Source organism: Conger conger, chromosome 4, assembly GCF_963514075.1.
Source record: "Conger conger chromosome 4, fConCon1.1, whole genome shotgun sequence".
NCBI lineage: Eukaryota > Metazoa > Chordata > Actinopteri > Anguilliformes > Congridae > Conger > Conger conger.
The window spans coordinates 29,870,746-29,888,087 of NC_083763.1; the positions used below are offsets into that span (position 1 = coordinate 29,870,746).

General features: G+C 39.2%; 1 protein-coding gene and 1 pseudogene across 1 annotated transcript in view; one reads left to right on the forward strand and one right to left on the reverse strand.

The window, feature by feature from the left end:
• The window catches only part of LOC133126589 (uncharacterized), a 61,184-nt gene that overhangs the window by 14,636 nt on the left and 29,206 nt on the right, over window positions 1-17,342 (forward strand).
• LOC133125932 (patched domain-containing protein 3-like) lies at window positions 1,984-12,989 on the reverse strand (annotated as a pseudogene).

The following is a 17,342-nucleotide window of genomic DNA, read 5'->3' on the forward strand; positions in this document are numbered from 1 at the left end:
AAGGGTGCCACGTAGAAGATGTGGGAACATAGACTTAGAGCGTTTTCTGTTCTCTGTTATACGTCTAAGTCATTCCTTTTTGTCTGGGTTCGATTAGTGTCTCTGCCTCCTGCTCCATATTTGTTTTAAAGGTACAATAGGTAAGATTTCTGTGTTAAAACACTGACATGTTGACTCACCCTCTGTCTGTGTTCATAGTCCTTCTGGTTTCAAAATATACAGTTGACAGGCATTGTACAGCTGTAGAATAATTCAAGGTCATTGGTTAAAAAAACTAGTTCTAATTGCCACAGCCAATGGTGTGGGGGCTTATTCTGATTGTTCGTAACTGCCCAAATTGCATCACTGAAACTCTTGCTATTACTTGCAATATACTATTGCTTATTATCGAAGCGAAGACTACATTTCTATTTATAAAACAATACCAGTTTGCAAATTAGCCATAGTTAGCTCGATGAATTTACAAATATCCTCCTGAGGCAATACGAACGTAGTAGTGAGCATTGCGAGCATAGTTGCACAGGGCGTTGTGCCTCAGGTTGGATAAGAAGAATACATGTTTTAGGTAAGCAAAATGCAGTATTTTATACCTCATAAGACCCACAATATAATTTAGTAAGAGACTCCAAAAGACTGAAGGATGCAAGTGTGTTCAGCGGCCATAGTTCCAACCGTCTAACTTCTCAGAAAACAACGTCTCTCATTTTTACAATTCTTTTCTTGAATGTGTATTTCAAATAAACATGATACCTCAGGTAAATAAGACAGCTTCAGAGTTGCTGTAAGGGAAAATTCTTCACATTGAAGGAGGTAGGCTACTGACTCCTATAGGCTTCAAGTCTTTATGCTAAGCTAACAGATTATGCTAAAATGGAAACAGAGCCAGTGAATGCACAAAAATGAAAATTAAATTGAACATCTCATTTAAGTCTGGGTAAGTCGGAAAAAAGGTATATTTCCCAAAATTTGGTGTATTCTTTTACGGGGTTATCCAGCTATTCAGAGAACTATAATGTATTTTACTGAAAGATAAACTTTAGAATGAAATAGTTATTGCTGCATAGACTATTACAATTTGGGTTTTAATGGTAAATTACAGTAGATTCAAACTAAATGGCATTGAAAAATCACATTTTATTGTTCAACATTGCAAACAATTACAGTAATCATTGATTTCCTGAATTACTCATAATTACTCATAATACAGATGTCACAAAAAATCACAAAATCACTTAAAGAAGCAGTGGGCCTGTATTGCCTATATACAATATGCCAGTGCATAGTCTGTCAGCATCTTGAATTTGGTAGAGGGATGATGACACCATAAATCAAGCCAACTTTTCCATAGCACATTTAAAATAACAAATTGACCAAAGTGCTGTACAGAGTTAAATAAGATGCATGAATTAAAATAAGATTTCACATTACACACAAGACATAATGTATTGGGAAATACTTCAGACAAACTCATAGGCTAATGAGAAGAAGTATGTCTCATGACAATATTTAAGGTGTCAATGGAGGGGGAGGACTTAATACTCAGAGGAAGGCTATTCTCAACCTCTCAATGGAGAAGGCACAATCACCCTAAAATAGCATTGCGGAATGCACATGAGCAATTTGTCAGAGGATCTCAGAGACCTGGAGGTGGAATAGGGTCAGAGGAGTTTGGAAATATAGTGAGGGGGCAATCCATGTAGGGCTTTAGAAACAAAGATTAAAACCCTGACCAAAACAAACTTTACTGGTAGCCTGTGAAGAGAGGCTAGTATGTAGGTGTGATGTGATCTCATTTCCTCGTGCCAGAGAGAAGCTGAGCAGCTGTATTTCGGACTAGCTGTAGATGGAAGAGGATTATGTTGGGAAGAAATAAAGGCATGCATCTCCTGAGCCTTAAGTTTTAATTTAGCAATTGCTTTTAAGTTGAAAAAAGCTTCTACTCACCACAAAGAGAGAATATTTGATGACAGAGGCCCTAAAGTCTTAAGTGCTAAGGTGGAGTCAGGGGGACAAAATAAGATAACCCAAGTCTTACTCTTGTTTAGCTGAATTAACTCACAGTTATCACAGCGCCACCCAAACCCTTCACTGGTTTTCCTTACCTGTAACTTGCCATTTTAGAATGGCCAATGTCAGAAACAGTCAGGGTCCAAGTGAATATCATGAGCATATCCTTGATTAGCAGAACTGTGTATGTTTCCGTTGATTGTGTCCCTTTGTCCAGCAGCAGTTTCTGCATTTTTTGCCCCAGAATAGTTTTTCTCATTTTCTGACCGACGATACGTGTTCTCATTGTTTGGCCAAGCATCATTATTTCCATATTTTTGCCCAGTGACCCTTATCTCATCTGACCCAGCATCACTTTCCTCATTTTCATTGTTGACTTTGGCAGAGGAGTCGCAGAAAAAGAAAGTAAGAAAAACTGGAATGAAAGCAATTCCATGTGCTGCCCCAAACAGGATGACTAGGAACAGGATTTTGAAGAAGGTTCTGAAGATGTAGCTCGGAGATGTGGACAGCGCCACCAACCCCAGTATGGTTGAAACAGCCCCCTGGACTATGGGATAGCCTAGTTTGTGGAGTGCATCGACAGCCTTCTTATCGGGTTTAACTTCTCTGCTTGAGATAAAGGCATAAGCAATGTGCGCAGAGAAATCCACAGAAAACCCAATGCAGATGACCAGATTGATCATGGATATGGAATCAAGATTAACATCCCATAAGGTCATGAAGCCAACAACACCAATAATGACAGAGGCAATGGCAAAGGTCACCCACAGAGAGCAGATAATATTTGGAATCAGCAAGAGGGAGATGACCAACATGGCTGCTGTGGCCACTAGAATATTCTGAATAGTATTATTAACTATGACAACATACTGGTCAAAGTAGATGAATGCAGGGTGATAAACCATGAAATAATAATTCTTATTCTTATCAGAACAATTTACAGCAACCTCTCTTAGTTTAGTCAACATGTTCTTTTCTTTATCACCATCAGTTATGTTTACAGTCTGGATAAAAAAACGGGAGGCATAAATGTTGCCATTGGTGAAGTTAACATCTTGCTTAAAATAATTTTTTTCTAAAAATCCAGGTAAATGTGATTTAAATTCAGTTTCATTATTTATATGAAATCTGTTTTTTGCATAATTTTCATAAATATCCAGCCAAGACACAAATAAGCTTTTGTCAATAAATGGTAGACTTTGAAATATTTCCAAGCTTGAGTTAAGAGTGGCTCGTTCTGTTTTGTTCCAATACTGAAATTCACCATCTAAAATCACCATAACACTTGGACCATATGTACTGAAGTACAAATCCTCATCACTGTAATACTTAACAACATAGGAAGTGTCTGGGGCCAGGTTTCTGAGGTCTATACCCTCTTTTATCTGGGTGCAATTGTAAATGCTGCCAGCCAGGTAAGTAGCATAAAGTAGAGTCAGAAAAGCTTTGCTCCCTAATTTTGTTAAGAAAGGCCCATAGAAATCCCTAAAAAAGTCATTGATTAAATGTACTTTCTTCTTTTTGTTTGTACTTTCTGTTTCAACATGTAATTCTCTACAGTATTTGCTACTGCATTTATATCTTCCTATGGAGTTTTTGAATTCAACCTTTTTGCACGTCAACCAGTGAAATTATTTTTCTTCTCTCTGTCCATCCAGTGCCATGAAAGCCCCAAAGAATGTCACATTGTAGATGTAACAGAACAGGATAGCTGTTCCAGTGTACAGACAGAAAGACTGCACGGAGCGGAACTGTGTCATGAGACCAATGTAGAAAGCCAAGAGATTTGTCAGGGTGGTGATGGTGATAGACATGGCAGCCTCTTTGTATGTGTCTGCCAGACGCTGATGAACAGGGTCGCAAATGTTGGTCTGCTGCCAGGCGGAAATCATGATGAACATGTCATCAACACCAATCCCTTGGAAAGAAGAACAATGGTTTTGTTAGCATTAATGCAGAATTAATTTTAAAAATTATATTTTAAAAATGGTTCATCAGACTTTGAAGTGAATAAATGTTCAAAAGTGGTAATGCAAAACCCTAAACCCCTGTACCAAACAATGTGAAATATCATGATTACATTTGAATATTTTAAGGTTGAAGAGTTGAGTAATTGTGATTATAGGAGAGTAGAAGATAGTGGGATCAGTGAGGTATACTACTGAAATGTATTAATTTATCAACATTTACAGTCATCGGTTCATTGAAATTCTGTAATATTTGCCTTACATTTGTTACAGTTGTTTCACAAACTGTCCCATGTCTTCTAATGCAGTCAATGTTTACTTGTAGGCCTAGGGTAGGACCCTGAAATTCCTTTTTGAATTATTTTCGAACATTAGCCCATTAGCCACGGAAAATAAGACAAAATGCAGTTTTCAGAAATACTAGCCTACGTGTTAATTTATGTGCATCCAGTCCGCATTTTCGTTTCCCCCTTTTCATTGTATCATTACCCTATTATGTTCTCAACCTGTTGTCCATTTGTTTAGCCCACCTCACTCCTGTGCCCCGCCTACTTTGTCAACTTCCCTCATGTATTTAAACCCCAGTCTCTGCAATGTTCTTTGTCAGAACGTTGATCAATATCCAGTCGCCGATTCATCAAAGCCTGTATGTTTGAGATTCAAGAACGACACCCTTTGCCATTGACACCGAGTTTGCCTTATCCTTGGTTTTTGACTTTTTCCTTCAGCATTCTTCAACTTCGTTTTTGCCTAGCCCTTTTTGTACTTCAGCCTGTGACTCTCGGATTATAGACCCCTGCTATGACCATTCTTTCGCATCTCAATTCTGGCATTGTTTGAGCTCTGTTTACCTGGCCTGATTCTGGACTGATTAAAGACAACGTTTTTGCATACTCCCTGGTCTGCCTCTGGGTCCTCTGAACAGTATGTCACACCCGAGGCCCCGCCTTGATTGTCACCTTCCCTCATGTATTAACCTCAGTCTCCGCAGTGTTCATTGTCAGAATGTTGATCATTATTCAGAGCTGAGTTACCAGTATGCCTGTTTGAGATTCTCTTTGACAACCCTTTGCCTGATTTCCAAGTTTGCCTAGCCCTTCTGATTTGTTTGCACTTCTATTTATTTGGTTTTGACTTGATTCTGCTTTTTCGACTATGATTTTTGCCTACCCCCTATGTACCTTCGCCTTCTGATTTTCTGGATTTTTGACTTGTTTCTTCCATTTTCCTTTTGCATCTTGTTTTGGCTTGAATGTCTAGTAATCTCTTGGCTTTGGTGTTGGACTGTAATAAACTATGTTTTGGAATATCCCGTGGTCTGCATCTGGGTTCTCAGGGTCGCACATAACACCCTAAGGTAAAATGTCTCATTAGTGTGCATTAGTGTTCTCCAGTGTAGCATTTTCTCCAGGATTAGCTAAGTATCATTTGTTTGTGCCATTTCTAACTAAGTTTATTAGTCACTATAGTGTGATTCTGCTCTTTATTTGTTTGTTTGTTTGTTAGTTAGTACAAGTGCTGTTTATTTAGATTGCAGTGAAACTTGGTTGTGTGTCTAATTCTCCCAGGTGAGCTAGGCTATTGAGTTAGGCTATTGTCGCCACTGGCTGGCAGGCCACAGCTTTTGTTGTAGGAGGAGCCATTAGTTTGCACCCTGTTCACAGTATAATTACTGGCACAGCTGAGCTCACGTCAGTGTGCATTAGTGTTCTCCAGTAGCATTTTCTGTGACTCAGTGTCAGCTGGTTATTTAAGTGATTGTGTAGCGCACCAGCGGCAGCTGGGTGCAGCAGCCTCGTCTACTTGCCTCGGTGTACAGTCACAGGCATACAAAGTCGAGGGTGTCTACATACGGGTGTCCATCAAGGCTGTCTAAGAGCCTGATTATTGTTTTTGCTGCCTGGCCTCACTTCACTGCATAGGATTCCTTCTGTCCACCCTAGTTCTCTATCCATGTGTTTCCTCCCCATTCCTGTCCTCTCTCCTCTCCCCAGGTCCCAGTCAGGTAGGAGGTCTGCTTCCCACCAACATGGCCGGAATATCTCTAACCTGATCATCCCTCCCAGATCTGCTGGTGTTGATCTCTGTGTGGCTGGTGGCCTCTGGACCTGCCAGTCCACCATCCAGAAAACAGATTTATATCAGCCTTTGCCTCCCACCTCAACCTTGACATTCTTGCCTTAATAGAAACCTGGCTCTCACAAGAGAACACAGCGACCCAAGCTGCCCTTTCCTCTGCCTTCTCTTTTTCCCCACACACCCAGAACCTCTGGCAGAGGAGGTGGCACAGGTCTCCTAATCTCATCCTCATGGAGATCTAGTGTCTTCTCCTCATCCTTCTCCTTCTCCTCTTTTGAATTTCATGCAGTTTCTGTTACTTTTCCATGAAAACTCTATTATTGTTGTTTATTGCCCCCCGGGTCCTCTGGGGAGCTTCTTGCATGAGATGCATCCTCCTTAGCTCCTCACCAGACAATGGCACTCCCCTGATCCTCCTGGGTGACTTCAACCTGAACTCAGAGTCCACCCAGTCTACCTTTCCCTCCCTCCTTTCTTCTTTTGACCTTACCCTCACACTTTCTCCTCCCACCCACAAAACAGGGAACCTTCTTGACCTGGTCTTCACAAGGAGCTGCACAACAACCAACCTCTCTGTGACACCACTCCACATATCTGACCACTCCATCTCTTTTTCTCTTCCACTGTCCTCTAACTCCCATCCATCTCTCCTGCCATCCACTGTCACCTGTCGGCGTAACCTACGCCACCTGTCTACCTCCACCCTCTCGTCTGCAATCCTCTCCTCCCTACCATCTGCGGAGTCTTTCTCTCGACTGTCTCCCAACGATACTGTGACTCTCTGTGTCCCCTCACCACCAAATCAGCCCAGGCCTCCCCCCCAGTCCTTGGCTTTCTGATGCTCTACGAGCTGTCCGAACCAAACTGCAGGCAGCGGAGAGAAAATGGAAAAGGTCCTGTCTCCCCAGTGATATAGCTTCCTTCCATACCCTCCTATCATCTTTATATTTCTCTGTCTCTCTAGCTAAATCTTCCTTCTTTTACTCTAAAATAACACGGCCGCCTCTAATCCCCACAAACTGTTTTCAACCTTCTCCTCTCTTCTCGCCCCCCCTCCCCCCACCTCCCTCACACCTGATGGCTTTGTCTCTTTCTTTGAAAAGGTAGATGCCATTCACAATCCTTTGTCACTAAAACTCTGGAAGGGGCGGTCTGCTCCCAACTGTCCACTTATCTTCTCCAGAACAATCTCCACGATCCCAACCAGTCCGGCTTCAAGAGTGGCCACTCCACTGAGACTGCCCTGCTCGCGGTCATGGTCTTGGTTCTGTTATCTCTTCCCATGGCTTTTCTTGCCATTCTTATGCCGATGACACCCAACTCTTTCTTTCCTCCCCCCCCCAATACCCAGGTCACCACACAGATCTCTGCCTGCTTGGCTGTTATCTCTGCGTGGATGACTTCCCACCACCTGAAGCTTAACCTTGCCAACACTGAACTTCTCTACATCCCTGCTAAGTCTTCTCCGACAATCGACCTCTCACTGATTGTTGAGGACTTTGTGGTATCCTCCTCCCATACGGCCAAGACTCTTGGGGTGACTCTTGATGACCACCTCACCCTGGCTCCACATGTATCCTCCACTGGCAGAAACTGCAGGTTCTTCCTCTACAATATACGCCTTATCCGTCATCTCCTGACGGAGAAAGCCACCCGGCTCCTAGTCCAGGCCCTCGTCATTTCCCACCTGGATTACTGCAACTCCCTCCTAGCTGGTCTCCCAGCTTGTGCCATCAAGCCCCTCCAGCTGGTCCAGAATGCTGCAGCCCGCCTGATCACCAGTCAACCCAGGTCGGCTCATGTCACCCCACTCCTCATTGGCCTCCACTGGCTTCATATTGCCGCATGCAGTGTTGGCATTTCAGGCTGCTAAGGGGACGGCCCCACCTTACATAGAATCTAGCTAGACCACTCCGGTCTGCCAGCTCTGGTCACCTTATGGTTCCCTCACTATGAGCACCTGGCGGTCGAGCTGCCCCTTCCGATATCCCTCTTGTCTAACCCGAAAAAGAAAAAAAACGCGCATTTTACTAGTTATGGATGTGATGCTTTAACTTGTGGAAGAACCTACACACTTGTAAATCGCTTTGGATTAAAAGCATCTGCCAAATGACTAAAATGTAAATGTAAATGTCTCACCAAGTATCAGGAAAGGAGCAGTGGCTACAGTCATGGCAAAGGGCACACCACTGTACAGCAGCAGCCCAAAACTGGACAGTACTGCCAGACCAGCAGAGAGGACCCCAAAGGTCGCCACCCACACCTTGTTCCATACATGATCCAACCTGATGAAATGTTTAAAAAATAAAAAGGAAACAACTATTACAATTCACCACAAACTAAATGGAAAGAAAAGCTCTCATCATTACTGTGTTCTTCCCCAGATAACATGGCATTCACTGTAAAACATTTTTTTATTAAATTAACTAATTAGGTAACTTAGGTAACTGATCACAACCACACTCTTCAGTTTGCTCAGCTGTCAAGGTTCAAGATTCTTACCTCTGACAATAATTATATGTTGGCATGGCTTAATAAAGTCGAATGAACTCAAATTGTGCTGTTCAGTTAACAAAATATTTGTTTTTAAATAAAATAAAAACATGAATGAAGTGGTAAATGAATTTAATTCTTTTTTTGTAAATGTTGGGCCTAGTTTAGCAAATGACATTACAAAAAAACATGGACAAACAGAAAGTGGCTGGAAAGGGGAAAATAAGGTGATACAGTCAATGTTTCTAGGAGAGGTGAGAGAAAATGAAATAATTTCTGTGGTAGCTAAAACAAAAAAGAAGACATCAACTGACAGTGATGGAATTGACATGAAAATAGTAAAAATGACTATTGATTGCATAGTCAAACCACTATGTTATGTTTGCAATCTTTCATTTAGAGCAGGTGCTTTTCCAGAGAGGATGAAAACAGCTAAGGTCACTCCATTATTTAAAGCAGGAGATAAACACAGTTTTAATAATTATAGACCAGTATCATTGCTTTCCCAATTTTCAAAAGTGCTAGAAAAACTGTTTGTTCAAAAATTTGATAGTTTTATTGAAAACAACAATTTATTGAGTGAGAGTCAATATGGTTTTAGGACAAACCGGTCTACAGGTCTTGCAATAATGGAAATAATAGAAGAAATTACAACAGCAATTGATAGAAAGAAATTTACAATAGGGGTATTCATTGATTTAAAAAAAGCATTCGATACTATAGACCATTCAATTTTAATTTCTAAGTTAAATACATATGCGGTGAGAGGAGTTGTTCTAAAATGGTTAACTAGTTATTTAAACAATAGACAACAATATGTGCAATATGCTGGTAATACATCAGAATGTATGAAAATTGAATGTGGGGTCCCACAAGGTTCAGTTTTGGGGCCTCAACTTTTTGTTTTATATATAAATGACATCTGTGAAGTTTCAAAATTATTGAGGTATGTGTTGTTCGCAGATGATACAAATTTCTTTTGTTCAGGAGATAATTTAAAAACTTTATCTGAAAATATTGAAAATGAAATGGTTAAACTTAAATCTTGGTTTTATGAAAATAAGTTATCGTTAAATTTGAAAAAAACTAAGTTTATGGTGTTCTTTATCAGCTTTGCTAATAAAGAAAAGGATGACATCTCATTATCTATTGATGGAATTAACATTGAGAAAGTATCCGAGTTTAGGTTTTTGGGTGTAATAATGGATGAAAATTTGACATGGAAATCTCATATATCACATGTAAAAAAAAAGGTGTCCAAGAATATTTTTATTTTGAACAAAACGAAATATGTTTTAGATTGTAACACAATGAGAATGTTGTACTGTTCACTTATACTGCCTTACTTGTGTTATTGTGCAGAAGTGTGGGGTAACACATATATAAGCAATACAATGCCATTGCTTTTACTACAGAAAAGAGCAGTTAGAATTATTCACAAAGTCAAATTTAGAGAACATACGAATGGATTATTTGTTAAGGCACGGTTATTGAAACTCAAAGAGATAATTGAACAGCAGACATTATTAATTGTGTTCAAAGCTAAAAAGAGAGTATTGCCAAAGAATGTGCAAAAACTGTTTGTGTTTTCCTCAGAAGATGAAAATCATAGAAGGAGATTGGATTTTAAGCATCAAGTTGCTAGGACCACTTTAAAACAAATGTGTGTTTCTGTTAGCGGCGTCAAACTTTGGAATTCTCAACAGAAGGATTTAAAGGGTTGTACAGATATCTTTCAGTTTAAAAAAATGTATAAAGAAAGACAAATTAGACAATATGCATATGAAAATTAACTAAGTGTTTTGAACTTGAATATGATTTCTATTTTACAGGTTATTTTGTTTTATGTTGTTGGAATTAAGGGTGTAGGTGATGGTGTGGGTGAAGGTGTAGGTTAATGGAAAAGGCAGACCATCTAAGATTGTTGTGTTCAAGTAAGGGGCAGACAAAAAATAAGAATTGTATTCTTCTTTCTGCTCCTTTCCAATCATGAAAAGCATTAATTTGACAGATGTGTTGTGGACTTGTGTGTTAACTTTATATTGTAATGTGCATTTTCACGAAAGGAACAAATAAAAATGAAATGAAATGAAATGAAATGTTTGAGGTGATCCCAAACGGTTTGTGTTCAATTTAAGCAAATGTAAATGTTGTTTGATGTTACAATTGTAAAGTATGTTCATTTTATGTTAATCGATAATATCTGCATTATTTTCCAGGACATAAACACTTGTTTCAAATAACCATATTCTGCATGAATGTTTAGACTAGCAACCAATTAGGAATGCCATTTATTTTTAGTTAAGTGTGAGACTGAATGAGATGTGGTTTCACATTTTTGTTTCTTGTCCACATTCTGTGAATGCACTGCTTACAAAGAAATCCATATTTAAAACTTTTTCTGTGCTTTTATGTCCCAATGGTACTCTTTTGTAAATCATAAATAAATGAGGAGAATATACATCTTATTGTGTATAATTGATAATCGATGTGTTTTCCTGTAATTTAATTAGCATTTTATGGGTCAAAATAACAGTTACTTGCATAACACCTGAGATTGTACTGTTTACATGAATAGTTTACATCCAATAGGTTACATAATTTAATTCATGAAAATAGATTCCAAGACAATAAAAATGAAAGATAAAAAACAAATGTCATGGTAGGTTAATACAGTGTGTTTGTAAAATTAAATCTTTTGGAAAATGAATATTTGGAAATCTCAAATGTCTTCTTATATACTGAGACATTTTTGTATTTAATTTAAAAAGTAACATATTACTGTAAGCAATTGACTACTTTTTACATAAAAACTTGATCAAGGCTATCTGAGATCAGAGCAAGGAGCCAACCAAAGTCAGCAGAAGTTCTCCAACATGCTTGGAACAACCTCCCTGCTGATTGTCTTATAGAACTGCAGGACAGCGTTGGCTATCTCAGAGAAGTGATGCAGTTTTAATGCCGAAGGGTGGTCACAAAAAATATTAATTTGATTCAGTTTTTAAATGTATGAATGTATAGTATTTATTTAGGACCTTTCATTGAAATTTTGAAAGAATCCTATCTGTACAGAATGTTATAAAATAGTGTATTGCCAGGGGATGCCAATAATTTTGGAGCCCACTGTTCATTGGGCCAACATGGAAAATAAACAAGAATACCACCAGTCTGTCCATCCATCAGTTTTCTATACCACTTGAAATGTTGGACTTGCACAGTCTGCTTGGTTTAACGAGATAATACAATACTAATGCTACTCAACTCAAGTTATCTATAACCTCAACAGAAAATCGAAATAGCGTAACGTTATAGCGTAACGCTATGATAAATAAGCCAATCGACTGTTACAGAAGCAATGTACAGTATAGGCCAGAAAGTCAGTAAATATGGTGTGAATCCAAAGTAACAAAATGTAGGCTACCTCAAGCAAGATACGATTGAGAAAGTGATCACAAGGAAGTATGTCACTGAAAATAAAGGGATCACTTCTTTTGTATTTGCCTCAAGCTCCTCCTGCCGTGATCGAGAAGTGAAATAAGACACCTGCAACGATAATACACATGAATATAATATTTAAATTATATTAATAATACGTTATTATATATTGTAATTAATATACATTAATACAGTATACACTTCTCACGAGCACGTTCAAACCCTGTTGCATCAGTTGATCAAGGAGTAGGCTAAACATGATCGAAAAGAGAATTCTACATACCTCAAAGGAATTTGCAGTTGTGTAATTTGATACAATTTTCACGAATTCGTCCAGCCATAAATTGACTTTTTGTCGATAGGCCTCATCTTCCCATAAATAGTAATATAGTCTTATTGCCTTAGCATTTTCGACAACGTTATCTTCACTCAGAGTCACTCCACCGACTTCAGAGCCCAGAAAATATACTTCTGATCCGTTCCTATACGTTGGAAATGTAATTTTGGTTTCCGGCCCCATTTCGTTGTTGTAATCAATAATTTCTAATATCGCATTGGAGACGCACATATCATTCGACTTGGCGCAAATGTTAGAAAAGTTTATTGTCTCCTGGTCGGCTTTCACGCGTACGTTGCGAATAGTTTCGTCCAAAGTGATTATTTCTTTAAAAACCTCATTTGTCAGTACATTACGTTTATTTTTTGCTATGAAAGATGCATATGTTCCTTCGGTGTAGAGCCTCTGACTTGAAAACATTGAATTATTGCTGTAAGGAAAGTTTTCCATGACAAAAAGTCTTTCGTACTTGGCAGGTCCGTTCGCCGGGGTAAATTGATCCTCGATGTCATTCACCTCTCTGTCTTCTAGAAAATAGAATCCCCCTCCTAAACAAGCGGAGAGAAATAGAGGAATTATGAAAAACGGTAAGGGGTTGCTGCCCACACAACCCCCAAATTGCTCAAATAAATAAGTCTCGAGACGCAGTCTGTGACACAGGAAGCCATATTATTCGTTATTGGTTTATCGTCCCAACATGTTATCCCAAATCAGTCGAACACAATGCTCAGTGTTTTTCCGCTAATGTCTGACACGCGCGGAGACAGACACCAGAATGCTGAAGCATATGCTCCGCAGGGCGTGTACTAAATAAACCAGTCATTATAGCTATTACCTCATTGGAATATCATGAGTTACATGAGTTATACTCGGGGTTGCTCTGGATAAGAGCGTCTGCTAAATGCCTTGTAATGTAATGCAATGTAATGTAATTATGATCAGAGGAAGAAGCCTGCTATCCAGTCCTACATTGGATCCCCTTGGGGGGGATCAAGCAACAAGGCTGCAGCCTATTCATGTTGAATGGTGGTTGTGATATCATATTTCATGGGTCAATTGTATTAGTCAGGTATTCAAGCTGATGTCCAGATTTGCCCAGAAGGTCAGATAGTAAATCCCCTGGCCACTCCAAAAGCTCCCTTCCAATTTATGAAAGTCTCCTTCAAAAGATTTGCCATGGATCTGGCCAGTCACTTTGTATTGGTTGGTTTTGTGAATTTTACAGAGTCATGTCCAGAGACAATGCCTAGACATAATAAACTAGCATGGACCATTGCTCTGCTAGTCTCCCTGGAAGTCATAATGGATGAGAAGCCATCTCACCCCTGGGCAGCAGACAGACATAGGTCAGCTGCAGGGTGTTTACTGATATATGTTCTCAAGTATGCCAGGACAGACTGATCAGACTGAACACCACCTTAAGTGCAGTCCATAAGTATTTGGACATCTTTAGATGTCATACTAGGCTTTATCCCTAAAGAAGGTAAAAATAGATCAGAGTGTGGTTCATATAGGCCGGTATCGGTCCTCAATGTGGACTATAATATATAAAATAATATATACATCAGTGGAGGCTCCTCCATAGAGGTGGAGGAGGCCTGGCCTCCCCAATAATTTATTTTTTATATTCATATTATTTTAGTTTTGTTCATAAATCTAAATTTTCCCATGGCTAAAACCCAATATTGCAATTGTAAAGCAACAGGCCAGATTTCCCTATCAGTTTGTATTAAGGGAGGCCAGGCCAGGCCAGGCCTCCCCTAGGAAATGAGATTCTCATAGAAGTCAATGTAATGCATTTTTTTTCATGCCAATATGTGATTGGCCAGATCACTGAAAATGGGTGGGCAACGGAGGCCTGGCCTCACCATGCATTGTGTCCAGGGCAAAGATTGACATTTTGTTCGTCCAATCACATGCTACTGGTTCATTTGGAATCAACTATCCTTTCCTTTCTATTCAACACAGAAGCCATTTTGAGAATTCGCTAGTCACTTCAGTCAAACAAACACTCGCCATAGTGGCTACGAGTGTCCTATCAACTTGTGCTTTTCAGAAAATTTAGAGAACACCCCTGGCTATCATCCCTGGAGTTTATAGCTCATGTGGCCAAACACTTTTGCTTAAAACTACCTCGGAAGTCGGCGAGATTCTAGCGCAATTTGAGATCTTGGGCTGGAGATATGCAGATTCCAGATACTAGGGAGTGAGAATGACATTCAATAGGTCATGTTAGACACCATTTGGGATTTATTGAACAGTTTTATTTTTAATGTAGTCCATTTCGTTTTATTACAAGTCAATTTAATAATCTTCCATATCAAATTACCGAATTGTTGCTCTGTGAGGAAATTCACTCTAAATACGAATAGAGTGCTGCCCTCTAGTGGATAACGTTAACGTTAGATAAAGCCAACTGGAACCATATTTTTACATATTTTATATTAAATATATTGAATAAAACTACATATGATAAAGAAAGTGTTATCTTATCTTTTTTATATGCTAAACTTGATTAAATTGGTGATTACATGTTGAAGCTGTAGAAGAATGAAAAATGTAAGCTAAACAAAATTGTTTTTAACTACATAATTAAAATTCCTGCCTTTTACACATGTTCACTTGGCATTTATATTACATCCAAATGTCATTTCTCAGCTTAATTATCAGGCAGGCTCATAGACTTACAGCAATGTCATTTCTTCAGGAAGGCACAAGGCTAAGCTCTGCACAATTTCATCAGCCAGAACTTTCTGACTGTAGCTTACACTCCAAATAGTATGCCTTTGGCCAGCACAAAGACAGATAAGAGAACAGGGAACATTCCATCGCGAGTGAAGTGAGCAAGCGGAAAAAAATGGCCTCCTCAATTCTGGAAGTCACCAGCCTCCACTGATACATCTATTATGGCTAAAAGGATGGAAAATATACAACCCCAATTCATACATTATGATCAGACAGGCTTCACACGACACCGATAGACCCAAGACAATATTAGACGTACATTACATAGGCCATTTTAATTCGTTTAGACGCTGAAAAAGCTTTTTATTCTGTCGGCTGGATATACTTATACAAGGTTTCCAGACGGGTGCGTGGGGGGGTTTGGACCCAAAACACACGACTCAGAACAATAGTGAAGTAAAGTCCCGTCAGGGCTTTATTTGGGGAATATCCAGAGAGCGTAGTCAAAAACAAGCAATGTTCGTACACGTAAAATCCAGCCAGAAAACCAAAGCGCAGTACCGAGCGAGAAGGCAGTCTCGTAATCGGTACACCAAGCAAGAAGTCCGGTAGCCTGGAAAGATGTCAGCGGGGCAGAAGTACAGGCGGGCGGTAGGCAGGCTCAGGGTCGATGACGGTGCAAGAATCAAGACCGAAGCCTTGTACAAAAGTACAAAAACAGCAGGCAAAATCGTGGTACAGGCAGGCAATGGTAAACAAAACAGAAGTCAATAATCTTTGGTCAATAAACAGGCTTGGATTGTAACGGGTAGACATGGCTTGACAAAACTGCTCAAAAGTCACACTGACGAACAGGAGGCAAACAATTCCGCAAAGACAAGACATGACACTGAGCTTTATATGCAGGTGAAGACAGGTGTAGACATTTAGCTTGAGAGCAGCAAGAGAATGGAAATCAACTAAATAACATGACATGGCATAATAATGAACTAAATAACATGACATGGCAAGAATAACAATTAAACATGAAACATAACATGACATGAAACATAAAAACGTGGTGATACTAGACTAACATAATACGTGACATGACAATAACATAACCAAGACAATAACTACACATAAAACATGACATGACCAATATGAAAGGTGACAGGTTTTGTATAAATTTGGATTTCATGAGATCATAATAAAAATTATTATGACTCAGTATTCAGGCGTAAAAAAATAAACCCAATGCTAGAATAAAAATAAATGGCCACTTGTCAGACCCCATTGAGTTGGAGAGAGGCACACGTCAAGGGTGCCCATGGTCCCCACTGCTCTTTGCCCTATATATTGAGCCCTTAGCCCAGGACATAAGACAAAACAGGAGAATTAAGGGTATTAATATGGACGGTGCCGAGCAGAAAATAGCACTTTACGCAGATAATGTCTTGATATTCCTAGAAGATCCCTCCACTACCTTTCCAGAGTTGATGACAAGGCTGGAGGAATTTGACCTCTTATCGGGGTACAAATTGAATGTTTAAAAAACCAAACTAATGACATATAATTATAATCCTCCAAATACAATTAGAAGTAAGTATCCCCTGAAGTGGCACACAGAGTCAATAAGATATCTGGGAGTATCACTACCTAAAGACATTTCAAAACTATCAGAGATCAATTATGGCCCCATGAACTCCAAAATCAAAGCAGATATAATGAGGTGGAACCTAATCCCTTTTTTGAGTTTGAGTTCTAGAATTGAATCAATAAAAATGAATATTCTACCTAGACTCTTATATTTATTCTAAACACTCCCAGTTGAGGGAGTATTTCAAAACATGGAAAGACATCATTAAAAAATATAAACTAGACAATAATGTAGGAATATTAAAATGGTGCGCTTTTGACTCAGCATTTACGCCTAATAAATTTGATGGGAGATTCAAGTATTGGGTAACCAAGGGAATAACATCCTTTAGTAATATAATGAAGAATGGGGAGCTTCATAGCTTTCAAATGTTCAAAGAAAAATATGCTCTGGAAAATTAAGATTTTTACAGGTATCTTCAAATGAGACACTTTTTCGACAAGCATATAAAGAATAGGGGCGATGATAACAAGGGAAACTAAATAGTGAAGACCTTCACAAAAGGTGAAGCAGAAAATCTATTTGGGATTATTTCAAAATAAGGACTCCTAAAATTAAAACAACATACAACATTATATATGTACGGGATGAATGGGAAGGAGATGGTGAGATGGTGATCTCCCATGAGGAATGGTTGGGCATCTGTGGCTTTCAGTGGGCTTCTACTAGATCCCAGAGTTGGCAGGAATTCTGCTGG